Source organism: Mixophyes fleayi, chromosome 1 (assembly GCF_038048845.1).
Source record: "Mixophyes fleayi isolate aMixFle1 chromosome 1, aMixFle1.hap1, whole genome shotgun sequence".
In the NCBI taxonomy this organism is placed as follows: domain Eukaryota; kingdom Metazoa; phylum Chordata; class Amphibia; order Anura; family Limnodynastidae; genus Mixophyes; species Mixophyes fleayi.
In genome coordinates this window covers 115,188,183-115,202,932 of record NC_134402.1, presented here as the reverse complement: position 1 = coordinate 115,202,932, position 14,750 = coordinate 115,188,183, and positions in this window count along the sequence as shown.

Below are 14,750 nucleotides of genomic sequence, written 5' to 3'. Positions count from 1 at the left end.
CTATGATGGATCCTGCCAGACTGGGGCTCTACCAAGGTAATGAATCACTGTAGGCAGTTGTATGGCTAGATTTAATACCATGTTTTCTTCACAGCCTATTGGGTGGAAATGACAGACCTTGGTTTCTAATGGGTTATAGTTATTTTCAATGGGCTCTGGATTACTTCTTTAATGGTTGTGCTGCTATAATGTTGCTGCTATTTGATTGAATTATTATTGATGTGGAAGGGAACGATCTTGTACTATATCATTAGACTTTCTCATAGATTTCACACATCCGACCTTGACTTAATTGCACATTCGCACTTCTATAAATATACAGCTGTCTGGACGTTTGTATGATGTATGCAGAACCCATGCTCTTTGGGTCCTTATTATTGGAAAGCTGGATTTGTCTGACACCACTCAGCTGTTAATTTGAATAATCTGTTTTTGTTCTTGAACCCTATATTACAATTGTTCAATGTTCAGGGGTCTTATTTTTGTCTGGATGATGCATGGTGGATAGAGATGGGTTTTATTATTTTTATTTGTAACATAAAAGAACTGTGCTCCAAACACAGTGTTTCACTTTGTCTACTGACAGTGTCTCGGGCTCATATATTTCCACCAGTGAATATATGTCAACATATAATTATTCTGATTAATTATGTCATAAATTAAGATTGGCTCTTGAAAAGTGCTTAGATTGAACTCTTACCTTAGAAAAGGCTTAGTTATGGCGTTCCTTATGAAGTAGCATAAAACAATGTTACTTCTTCGATAGAAAACTCCTTTAACAGGACAGAAAGCTCTGTCTTTAAAACGGCTGCCAAAAAGGAACAATTTTCCATCATGATCCATTCAGATGCATACAATGTGGCAACTTAATCTCCACTGGTTTACGGTCCATAGAATATCCTATGAGTTTGCAACCCAGGTTTATACATTTGCATCTGCCAGTGTTGAGTCTATGTATGTCAGTGTGGTTTAGGAACCATTAAGGGATTTATCAAGAAGATTATACCCCCTCTTGTGTAAGCACAAAAGTTCACTTGTGGATGAGAGGTAGTTGAAGGTGGAAAAAGAGTTGTCTCCAGTAGGACTATTCCCAAAGCTAAAAAAAGAGGAAAACTAATGTCTACTATGGTGGTCAAAAAATATTTTATGCTACCTGTGCTATCTTGGGACACTTTTAATTCTTCTTACAATCCCAGGATTACTAGCTCAGATGGATGGCAGTCAAACACTATTGCTGATGCATTTCTTAAGTATTGTCAGTTAAGTTCACAAATTAATTTATTCAATTGTATAATGACCACACTGATTTCTTTAAGTTGTCTTCATAGCAGGCAAAGTATCTGCATTCCCTGGAAGAGGTGGTTCAACTGCTGGTAAGGCCCTTGGTTCAAACTGGTTACCCTTGGAGTAGCAAAAGGTCAGAGCTTAGGCTTTGGTTCACTAGCTGCTGCAGTTATATCTTGCATAGACTTTTCCAAATGTCTTTACAAGGTCCTAATTGTATTAATTGTAAAGGAAAATAGTAAATCCACTAAGATCTGGAGTTCTTACAGACAAATGTCCCTTCTTTATAGGAAAACCAACACTTTTGCTAAGATTGTGTACACTATTTGGCTCACCAGACATTTCTGCACTGAGGCCTGTACTCCTTCTCCCTCATCTTCCCCATGTATTTCTGCATCTATATGTGTGGCTGCACCAGGCTGTGTGTTTATGCATAAGCCAGTTCTTCTACCTGTAAGTATTGCATGCTCACAAGTGGCAAGTTTCTCTGCATCTGAGCTGCAGGGTGCATATGTTTATTCAAACCATTATTATTACCTGAGTTTTTGGGTTGCCTGTCCATACTCTTGGCAAAGGAAGCACAGCACACACTATACTGGGGAGGTATTTGCCTTTGTATTTTACCATATTGCACAAGGTAGCTATCCTGCGATCTACAGATAAAAGCAGTTTCTCCCTGAACTTTCTCGACTTCCTGTTTGAATAGAAGCATTTAATCTATCCATACTCTTGACACAGGAATCACCACATCCTCCATTGTTTCTTCCGTGGGGGAGCTGTAGAAATGTGAGGCATATATCAATGTACTTTATCATATTTCACGTAGCAGCCACCTTGCATACAGCTACCCAGTGCAATATGCTAACTGCTTTTCAGGAATTCTTTCCTTTACTTTTCTATAACCTTTGATACCTACATGGGTTATTTTGCTATACTTAAACATATTGCAGGTTCAATGTGGGGGCCTTTTTCTGCAAACATGAATATGAAGCTATATGAAGCCCATGTAACTTGATGTCAGCCGTAACCTGATGTCAGATTCTGTACACACCTACCACATTGATACAAAAGCTCATCATTGAAGGTTAGTTAACGTTGTACAGAATATTTAGGGTCATTTCACTGTGTTCTGTTGTGAACCGCATAAATTGTTTCTTCTCTGTATTGTAATTGTGATGAGAATAGTGCAATTCTTTCACAACATTGTAACTTATTTGTTAGGTAGGAGCAGTACCTTATCAGCAATATGGTTAGTATGACCACTATATCCCTTCCGTATGGATGTCAACAAACACTCCACCGCTTGGTGTAAAATTTCCTTGTCTGGGCAGTGTTGGATAAATTAGTTTTGACTCCTCACATGTTAATTATGCTTTCAGGGTGTAAATCCTGTTAATCTACCCAACACAGTTCTTGCTGTTAAAATATTGTAAATAAAAATTTGGATCATTGTTTTTGGCTAACATAACTGTATGATGTAATTTCCAAATAAATTCCTCATAGGCCTCTTCAAGCTTCACAAGCATCTGTGGGCACTTGGTATATTCCTTAATAACCAATTATTTACTAATCTAAAATCTAAAAGATTGTTTTTATGGATAAACTATCTTTTTTGATAACTTTAAAATAGTTTTAAAATACACACTCAGCTCAAAGGCAGGTGGACGGCACTCTCCCTTTTTGAGTACAAACAGTAGGAAGCAAAAAGGTAACAAGAATCCTAGGTACTTAATATTAAAATTAGTTTTGCTGCATTTAATTGTAATTCTTCTAAGCCTCAGACAAAAATGTGTTTCCTCATCCATCCCTTTACCAGGCCTCAGGCAAACAGCAATAACACACCAGTATCAGCACTCTGCGTACCCTTGTTAACATCATATCTGGATCACCAGATGAAAAGGGCAATACTGATGGAGGTATATATGTTTGCTATTTGTTATTCTCTTCATGCATAGCCTTGTTAATTACTTATACCCTCTTACATTTTACATTCTGCTATTTTTATTTATTTTTTCATATTTTCAACTCCCACTCCAGTCTTTTTTGTCACTCAGGAACACACATAAAACCCTTGCAGTTAAACACACTTAAAGTTTGTGTATCAATTCCTCCTAACATTAGTCCTGGTCGAAGTTGAGACAAAATTTGTGCATTGCCTCTAAGTGGCAGGGAGCAGACACCACACAGTTGAGGCCATGGCCAAACCATGTGTGGGCATGTCAAGTCCCCTGGGGCCTTCCTAGTGATTGCAAACTCTAGGCTTTTCGCAATCTTCCTCTCCTTAAAAGACCATCTTGCATTCCCAACTTTCTTGAGACAGAGGAGCCAACTGGGGTGGTGAAGGGACAGTCCCAACAGTCCTGCCTAATTCATGGCAGTTGAAGTGTATGCTGTAATACTTGTTAATACTGTACTATGGACAAACATAAACTTGCTACATAACCCATAATAGATAATATAAAAATACATTCATTTGCTCAAACAGGCTCCAACCTGAGCATCCAATCTGATCAAACAGGCTGTAACCTGAGCATCCAATGTGATTAAACAGGCTGTAACCTGCCTGAACAGACTCAGATAGGATGAACTATGATTTAATATTTGGTGCTCACAAATTTTGCGGACTTCCTGCAAATCTGAATTTTTGTGTAAATTTGACAAACTGGCTCATAAATTGATTTCCAACCCACTTGAGCATTCCTAAAAAGGAAATATTTTTAACAAATTGTTAGATAGACTATGAAGAACTACATGGAATCATTTTAATTAACTCTAACTATTAAATATACTACTGTAAATATTGCTGTATATTTAAAACTAATTATATATAATATATATATATATATATATATATATATATATATATTTGAAATTCCATTTGTAGCAAATAAATAAAGTTTAATGAGTTTAATCAAAATCTTAAAACATACTACTAAAATATATAGTTCTGATATATCAGGAATAATTTCTTATAAAATGACATATTTTATAAGTCATTTGTGAGCTAAAATCTAAATGCTAAGATTTCAATCTAATGTACTCTGCAAGTTCAAGAAAGTGTTAGACAAATTTTTTGCAGAAAAAGGTATCCGAGGTTATGACCGTTAATGAAAATGAAGGAAAGTAGTGAATCCAGGACTGCAAGATTGGGTCAGGAGGGATTTTTCCTGATTGACGGTTGCTTCGTCTGGATCAATTTCAAATAACAGGGATCGCAGGAGATCCAAAATAGGTTGAACTTCATAGACTTTTTTTTTAACCAATCAACTATGGTACTATGTTACATTTAGCCATTAAAGATGACGTCCATTTACATTTTTGTTACATTGAGAGAAAACATGGAAACACTCTAGCCAATATCCAGAAAATGCATTGCTCAATTTAAAAAAATTGTAAAGTGATTAAATTAAAATCACATTCTGTGGAAACATTCTAGATGTGTGAAACACATTTTAAGTTTATATAAATTTCAGAGATTCACTGATATCGAATCAGTCTGAGAAGGTCATGGTGAAAATAACATTGACATTCAGAAAAAAATGCTTTCAAAAAGGTACATAACTGCTTTTTAAAATGCAATGTTAACCCTTTCACTTCCAATGTGTTGAAATTTTGTGCATTGTGTGACACAAACATTTTTTTTATACATTTGTATTGTTCTAAATCAGGCCTGTCCAACCTGCGGCCCTCCAGGTATTGTGAAACTACAAGTCCCAGCATGCCCTTCCAGCTATCAACTGGCTGTCTACCCGCAAAGCCTGCTGGGGCTTGTAGTTTCACAACACCTGGAGGGCCGCAGGTTGGACAGGCCTGTTTTAAATTAACACATTTCTGTTTACTTCATATACATTGTGAACATTTTGCAGGATTGCAGTGTTCTGTAGTAAACAGTGGGACATGCAGCATTCATACCAAGAACTGGTTTTATATAGAATGTTTTATTTACTTGCACATGGGTAAAATCAAAAGCAAAACATTAAAAATAAATCCTATGCTTCTCCAGCATGGTTATTTATAGACCCTGGCTACCAGTGAGAAGGTTTTGTGCTTACAGAACACAATTCAATTTGCACCCCACCCCTCTAAGAAACAAAGCTCTCTTGTGCACACTGCACACAACATCAAGTTCCTCCTTAGGGTGACTGTTTCCCCCTTGCTGAGAGCACTAAGGGCCCGATTTTGAGTTAGGAGCAAATTTGCACCAGAACAAGTCATGTTACAATGCAAGGGGTACAGATTGACTTTTTTGCACCCAAGGAAAATACTGGCTGCTTTTTCTTGTAGCACACAAATACTTGGTAGCTTTATTTTTATACAGAAATTAAAGTTGATCCATGACATGCCATATGCCAAATATATATATCTAACCCCAAATTTAACATTTACCTCCCCTCTAATGCAACATGGTTTTGCCAAGGTGCAAATTTGCTCCTTTTCTTTGCTTTACTCCTAACTAAAAATCAGGCCCCAAGCATTTATAAAACTCACCTTGTCCATGCCTGCACAGCTGCAGTTATTTAGCCTGGTAGGCTGTAAACAAAGAAGTGGCCCAGTGAGTAATGGCCCTAACCAATCACCAACTGCTTAATCCAAAGTAAGGATTGTATTTTACTAAAATTGGCTTTAGTGAAAATCCCGCTATATCTAAACTTTTAGAGGCTTTTAGAGTTATATGCATGTGTTCAAATGTACGCAGAAAAAGATGAATGCAAATAAAAAACTTACTTAGGTAGTAACCCCACGCATCCAGCCAGAAAATAGTAGTATTTGCCTACATCAGAGGGACAAGTGTGTATATTTGCAACTAAGTATATCATAGAGGTGTAGCTTGACGGTGATAGCAGCAAATGCTTAAGTCATATTACCCTCTTTGTATACATATAGTGTCACATAAGCAAGAAAGAATGTTGCTAATTATTAATAAATGTGAAAATCTTAAGAGGCATATCTCTTGCAGGCTCTGGACCGCTAGGGTAAAGATACACAATGATGATAGTGACCATCAGTAACACTATCTGGTTATTCCTAAATGTATACATGCATGTTGATCTTTTTATTTCACGGCTATATTATGCCCACTTGTGCATGTCTATTCGCATTACCTATTTGTCATTTCCATTTGGACTATGTCAAGAATCACCCTGTGAGTTGAGCTAGCAGAACCTGTTGTTCACAAGAGCTTCACCTTTAGCAACTCCCTTTTCCATGGAACCAGATTTGTTCACCGGTACTCAGTTGTTCTCAGGACTTATTCTGAAATAATGATAACTTAACTCAGGTAGGTTGGTACCACAGAGGACTTGACAGTGGGATTCTGAGCAGAGATACTGTATCTATGGAACAAGGATGCAGGATATACCTGGCCCAGATAAGGCAGATATATAGGGGCATTTTCAATTAGCTTTCCGGTCCATGGGATCGCGCCGGAACGGGCCGCGTAGTCAATACATGGTACTGCAATAACGTGGATTTTCATGCGCAGCCCATAGGGTTGCGAACGAAAATCTGCGTTATTGCGGTACCGTATTAGCGCAATACTGCGCAGGATTCACGGTAACGCTCTTTACCGCAAACCGGAAAGCTAATTGAATATGCCCCATAGAGTTGCAATAAGATGTAGTACCAATCTCCACCAGTATTACTGCTTGGCAGTGTTGAGTAGAAGATGGCTGTAGTACCAGTAGTGGCCTGTGTGGAGATGGAGCTAGAGACCAACATAGTGTAAGGTGCCAGAGTAAGATTGAGTTGAAATTCTGGAAGGAAAAATACAGCTGACACAGGTGAGTCTGATGGAGCCGATAGCAGGCACCACGATCCTGCAGAGAGAGTCTCACGACGAAAAATCAGAATCAAATAACAGGCAAAGAGTTGGTACAGGCATCGATATACAAAGTCAGGGTCACAAGCAAAAGGTCTATCCAGGCAGCAAACAGAGATGGTCAGGTCACAGGCAGAGATCAAACGGGAGCACAGAGAAGCAAGCATGTGCACACTATAACTAGCAAAGGTTCAGTGAAACTGATAGGCATTTAAAGCAGTAGTAGCCAATCAGGGCAGGTGTCAGTTTGATCTGCAGGTGAGAGGAACTCAAGTGATCACACCCAGGCTGACAGCAACACTGCAGCAGACAGAATGAAAATGGCAATTACCTGCTGTTCCTAACAGACTACTGCTGGAAAGATTATCATTGGATTTTTAAAAGAGTAAGCAAAGGTTTGGGACATGTATTCATTACATTTTATATGGAAAATGTAACTTATGCTTTTATTAATAACTGCTAAGACACTATTCTCTCTTGTGCAAATAACACTTTATTACATTATTATACTAAATGCAAACTGGGTAATGCAATTTTTAAATTTATGGTTAACAATCTCAAACCACATATCTATGTTACCACTAGAGATGGGCGGCCTCGGTTCCCAGAGAACCGAAACCCACCCGAACTGTGTCTAACCGAGTACCGAGCCGTGCAGGCTCGGTACTCTCCCACCCGCTCAGAATCCAAATCGAGGCCGAACGTCATCGTGACGTCGTTGGATCTCGGGGCTCGGTTCTCGCGATACTTGAAAATTATAAATACCTGCCTCCACAGCAATCCATCGCCATTTGACAGAGGGAGAGAACAGGGTGTAGTCACAAGCTGATTAGAGCAGGGACAGACAATACAATTATGATTCAAATTCTGATAACAATCGATAGAGAAGAGAGGATGATAGAGGAGTCTTTTTTTTTTTCAATTTTTGGCACTACAAGTGCTTTGGGGTGTCCCCCATTCTTTTGCATAAATATTTCTGGCTGTCAAAAGTACTATCTGTCAGCAGATTTAAAAAAATATTTTTAGCACTCCCAAGTGCTTTTGGGGTGTCCCCCATTCTTTTGCATTAATATTTCTGGCTGTCAAAAGTACTATCTGTCAGCAAATTTAAAAAATATTTTTTAGCACTCCCAAGTGCTTTTGGGGTGCCCCCCATTCTTTTGCATTAATATTTCTGGCTGTCAAAAGTACTATCTGTCAGCAGATTTTAAAAATAATTTTTAGCACTCCCAAGTGCTTTTTGGGTGTCCCACATTCTTTTGCATTAATATTTCTGGCTGTCAAAAGTCATATTTGTCAGCAGTATCTAAAACAATTTGTAGCACTACAAGTGCGTTGGGCTTAGAATGGATTCAAAGTAGTCTACATATGAGCAGAATGAGCAACCAGGTTCTGTCACCAGTCCTGATGGTAGTGTTCCCAGTATGTCATCTGGGCAAGGTGATGTCAAACTACACAGTGTTTTGAAATCAGTCAAAAAAACACACCAAGGCATTATAGGATAATGTTTGCTCTGAATCAGAAATGACATCAATCCCTGTGGAGAGTCCATCCAACAGTGGGATGTCTAATCGTGAGCATTCTGTTAGTTTACCCATAAAGACTGACCCTTTCAACAGTTCTGCTGATGTGTGCCTGAACAGCCCGAGTGTAGCCGGTGATACACAAATTGAGGATGCCACTATGGAAATAGAAGAGGATGAGGGGGAGATTTGTGTAGGCGACGAGGGAGCTAATGAGGATGTTTATTGAGGATGATGTTGTTTGTGTCAGTCCTGCACCAGTGGCAGCAGTTCTGGCACGTGACAAGAAAAAGGCCATTGTCATGCCAGGACATAAAACCAAAAAATCCACTTCTTATGTGTGGAATTATTTCTACCCCAATCCAGACAACAACTGTATAGCCATTTGTAGTGTATGTCAAGCCACAGTCAGTCGAGGGAGGGACCTTAACCATCTTGGAACCTAGTCTATGTTACGCCATTTGACGAGAGTTCATGGCAAAGAGTTGGAAAAAGCTGAAAGTTCTTCCAAAAAAATTACAAGCACTCCATCATCAGCTAGGACCCTCCGCTCACCGACATCCGGACGGCTACAAAATACACCCACCACACCATCCTCATCAATATCCACAGTAGCGCTTGGAGTTAGCCCTGCATCCCAATTATTAAGGCTGGATGACTCCTGCACTATTAATGATTCCTCTGAAGAAAGCGTTAGTCCCACTGCTGCTGCTGTTGCTGCTGCTGGGGGTGAATCATCAGCCCAGAGGAAGTCCAAGAAAAAGAGCAGTCCTACATTTCAACAATTAACTGTGAAACAATCTTTTGCTAGGGGAAGCAAATATGACAGCAGTCACCCACGTCGCCAAGCGAATCACAGACGCCATGACTGCCATGTTAGTGTTAGATCTGCGTCCAATATCCACAATAAACGCAGCTGGTTTTTCACAGCTAATTGAGGTTTTGTGTCCGCTTTACAGAATTCCATCGCAACACTATTTTTCCCGTACAGCTATTCCCCAACTATACCAAAAAGTGTGTACAAATGTAGAGATTGCGCTGAAAAATGCCATTCTGCCCACTGTCCACTTAACCACAGATATGTGGACAAGTGGAAGTGGCCAAACCAAAGACTATATGACTGTGACAGCCCACTGGGTTGGTCATTCACCTTCACCAGCAGGAACAGCAGCAGCATGTACACCACTACGTAAGATTTGTCACAGACAGGCCACTCTTTGTATCACGGGCTTCACTAACAGGCATACAGCTAACAATTTGTTACGCAAACTAAGAGATGTGATTGATACATGGCTTATACCACTTGGACTCTCCCCAGGATATGTCATTTCTGATAACGCCAACAATATAGTGCGAGCATTACAGCTGGGTGATTTCCAGCACATTCCCTGTTTTGCTCACACCATCAACTTAGTGGTGCAGAGCTTCCTATGAACTAACCGTGAGGTGCAGGTGATGCTTTCGGTGGCCCGTAAGATTTCAGGCCATTTCAGGCATTCGGCCACAGCATGTAGGAAATTGCAGCAGCTCCAAGAGCAGTTTAACTTGCCCTGTCACCAACTTAAGCAGGAGGTGGTAACTAGTTGGAATTCCACCATGTACATGCTGCAGAGGATGGAGGAACATCGCAAAGCCATCCAAGCGTATTGCACAAGCCATGACATTGGGAAAGGAGGGGGCATGTATTTCAGTCTTGCACAGTGGGGAATCCTTTCAGTGCTGTGCAAGGTGCTGAAACCATTTGAAGTGGTGACGTGTAAAGTGAGTGCAGATTCTGCTAGTTTGAGCCAAGTCATTCCTTTAATTAGACTATTGGAAAAGCAGCTTGAGAAACTGAGGGAGGAAATGAAAGCAAGCAATTCCGCAAAGTATGTTGGCCTTGTCGATCAAGTACTTAATTCGCTTCACAATGATCCTCGAGTTATTAAGATCTTGAGCTCGGATCAGTACTTTTTGGCCACTGTGCTTGATCCAAGGTTTAAGACCTACATTGAGTCTTTGCTTCAAAATGAACGAGATGTGAACTTTTGCAAGGAGCTATTGCTCAGCAAGTTGTCTGCTGAACTGGGCCTTGGATTGACGACATGTCCTCCTTCACTTTCTCAAGCAGCTGCTGCTCGTAAAAAAATTAATTTTCCCATAAAATGCAGTGAGAACGCAGAGGGCAGACAAGAACAGTTTAACATCTGGGCTGGTTTGAAGGATTTTTTCAAAAAATGTGTGACCTTGCCCATAACTCCATCCAATATGAGTATTAACATGCAAAGGATGGTGGAGGGTTACTTTCAAGAGGTAATTGATATGGAAATGTCAGACAGTCCCTTTCCTTACTGGGAAGAAAAGCAGGTCATTTGGAAACCCATGTACAAACTTGCTTTGCAATACTTAAGCTGCCCACCCTCCAGTGTGTACTCTTAACGAGTGTTCAGCACAGCTGGGAACTTAGTCAGTGATCGCCGTAGAAGGTTACTTCCCAAAAATGTTGCAAAAATGATGTTTATAAAAATGAACTACATCTTCCACAAGTAAGGCCTTCACCATCCAAGACATCCAAGCACTGACTGTTCTCTAATGGCGGATTCAAGCGGCGATGAATTGATAGTCTGTGATGATGACGTACAGACTGATGAGGGTGAGGATGAAGTTGAAGATGATGATGATAACATCTTTTTAAAACTTTCTATTTAAGTGTAGGGTGCAATCTACCCCCAAAGAGAAAAGGGACTTGGGGCATTTCCATATCACGTTCCGTCTTGAAAGGCTGCTGTTTGGGCAATTTCTCCTAAAGGGTAGGGTGTGACCCCAGACTGTCTTTCTCCATTTCAATTAATATTGTACAGTCTATAACGGCTGAATTTTTTGGTATTTTATACAAGTGGAGGGGGACCTAGAGAGACAGAAACCAAACTGGCTTTCTCCATTTCAATTAATATTGTACAGTCTATAACGGCTAAATTTTTTGGTATTTTATACAAGTGGAGGGGGGCCTAGAGAGACCGAAACCAAACTGGCTTTCTCCATTTCAATTAATATTGTACAGTCTATAAGGGCTGAACTTTTTGGTATTTTATACAAGTGGAGGGGGCCTAGAGAGACAGAAACCAAACTGCCTTTGTCCATTTCTTTACATATTTAAGTACAAGTGTAGGGTATAATATACATCCAAAGACGATGGCTGCATTGCCAATATTCATAGATGGAGAGAAAGACAATCTGGTTTGTGTTTAGAATTAATGAAGGCCTACCAGGAATGAAACTGTTTTTTGGATATATTATTAGCTTTACAATTACATTACTTATCCTAGAAACAGGTGGAGCACTACATTTGGTTATTTTAGGCCCAAAAACATTGATTTTTAATCAAAATAGCAAAACAAAACCAAACAAAACCAAAACCAAAACCAAAACATGCAAGGGCGGTTTCGCAAAACCAAAACCAAAACACGAAGGTAATCCAGATCCAAAAACAAAAACAAAAACAAAACACGGGGGTCAATGAGCCTCTCTAGTTACCACTACATAAGCATTCGCAGGTAAATGCTTTAATTGTCTAAAAATTATAATATTTTTCCAAACACCACATACATGTGATTATTTGAAGTAATCTACCTATCAGATACAGATGTTCCCTCTGTGCGAAGAAAGACGACATGCTGGTTTTGTGACCTTAGGCTGCCCACACCAATTGGCAGAGACTATAATTGGCAGTAACTGGTAATGCCTCTCAAATCAAATACCTTGTAGCCTATCACCTCCCCCACAAATGTGGACTGCTTAAAAAGCATTTTCACACCCAGTTCAAATATCTGGATAAAGTAAGACCACCAGATCACCTGTGGAGCTATAAGACAATTTAATGAGCACACTATAATCATCTAGCACAGAAGTATATATATATATATATATATATATATATATATATCCCTCTACAGCCAATACCTGGGGCATAGTTCAGTTTTAACTGTCAATCCTAGCGTCACACTGATTTTGGTGGGCACACACTCATGCACAGACTTACAGAGTTCAGCACTTCAGCATACTCCAGAATTTCTGCTGATCAAGTTGTGGGAACTGTAATCCACAGCCAGACTTGCCTTTCACAAGTCTTACCTGAAGCCTAATGACCCTTTCCTGTACTTGTGCTCTTGTCCAGTGGTGGCACAGCAGAGATGCAGAATGTGTGGCCATTATGGGGAACGGAGATGAGGGGGGGCATTAATACCCTCAAAAGAAGAGTGGTGGGCTCTGGAGGCTATAGCAGCATTACTGGACAGCTACCCAAATTTTGCTATGAGACCCTATGATGCACTGTTTTGTCCCTGCTCCTGTTCCCACAGTCAGGAGATGTGAAATGCCAGACTCCATTCCTACTCTGATTAGGGGATCTTATCTTGGAACGGTTGATCTGGTACCTAGAGATAAGGGATCCCAACAATTTATTTTAATCTCTAAGAACAAAGGAGTATAAGTATTTGTAACTGTAGATTACTATGGTACCTTCTCTGACTTAGTCCACTGTTTTTCCTGATTTGTTTCTCTCAAGCTGACTGATACATCCTGTAAAGTTTGACCAGCCATCCTTGTTCTGATACTTAGTGCATGGTTGAAACACATTAGTTTGGAATATAATCCCCAATAATTAATTTACTCTTTTATAAAATACTATATCTTAAACATGATAATTTTATAACATATAACAACCACAAGGTAACATTAGAAACATGTGAAAGTGCCACTGCCATTTTTTCCTGGCATTGGAGCCTCCAGAGGTGAGTTTAATCTTTATAACTGTCTAATACTTCACTCTTGTCACAGAATTATTTTCACTATAGCACTGGGATTCAATGAGAGGTTTCTCACTGTTATGTTGCACATTAGCCTGTGCTGTCTAGTAATGGTGCTGGTTACGGGATTGGAGAGGAAGGCTATGGTGTCCTTTTTTAAGATATTTATTTTTCTAAGCACTGTATGTCCCTTTCAACCCTTCGATGGGTTATTGCATTTAAAGGTGTAACACACAGTTGGACTGTAGCAGGAACTGTTACAGATCCAAGATTGACAGTTATGTGCTGTACAAAGCTACAGCTGCACATAGTCCATATTATGCATTGTGACTTGTCAGATAGGATCCTTATCATAATATGATATTTAAAAGAGGACACAGACCTGTACATAAACAATATCTTCAGCTTTCTCACCGCCTTCTGATTTGTTGAAGCATTCAGGAAAGAGCGTAGAGGAGATTATATATTGAAGACTTTCTTCTGACTATCGTTCAGTATACACATGTATAGTGCAAAGAAGAAAAGCAGAAGGAGCTATACCATGGAAGAAAGAAAATGGTGAAAGAAAAAAAAAGAGACCAGAAAGAAGAAACACATAAAGATATTTTAAGATAAGGGTGGATGGTGAACATTTTTATTTGTGGTTAGTTGTATATTTGTCAGGCGTCTTATGGACCCTTTGCCTAACACAAAGGCACCCTTATGTGATGGCATAGTAACCATTTTTTGTCCCTAGCTAAGATTGCACTGTTTCCATGCAAGAACTGTTTGTATTACTATAGGGGACCTCTCTCTTTATGTTTAAATCTGCTTTACTCTAAGCAAGCATTCCAGTAACCGGGATGCTTTTGATCTTTCCTTAATCAGTAGTAATGAAGGATGAGGAAAAAACATTGACCTCCCTGACACAACCTTCAGAGGACCCATTCTCTTTACTCCATGGTGCACTTGTCAAGAAAGTTTAGTAAGCCCTCCCAGGACCTTTCCTGATAAGACACAGACCATGTCTGCAGACGACCAACACTCATAAGTTTCTGTCCCTATTTGGGGCCACCGATAATATAGATCTATTTTTTTGTAAACACTTGTATGGAGGGAATACTGTTAAAAGGCAGCCCAGCCTCTTATATGGAAAGATTGAGGGGGAATAGGTGTATAGGTAAAAATGAGAATGCATTATTTTCATTCCCTACAGAATCTATTTTGCAAGAACAGTTAGCCTTCATATGAAATGAATGCCAATACACTTTCAACATGATCCTTCAAGGTTACTTACACTCTCCTTTTATATGACATGGATTTCAGTTATTCGAGCATTCATACTAGATAAGAAGATGTTCC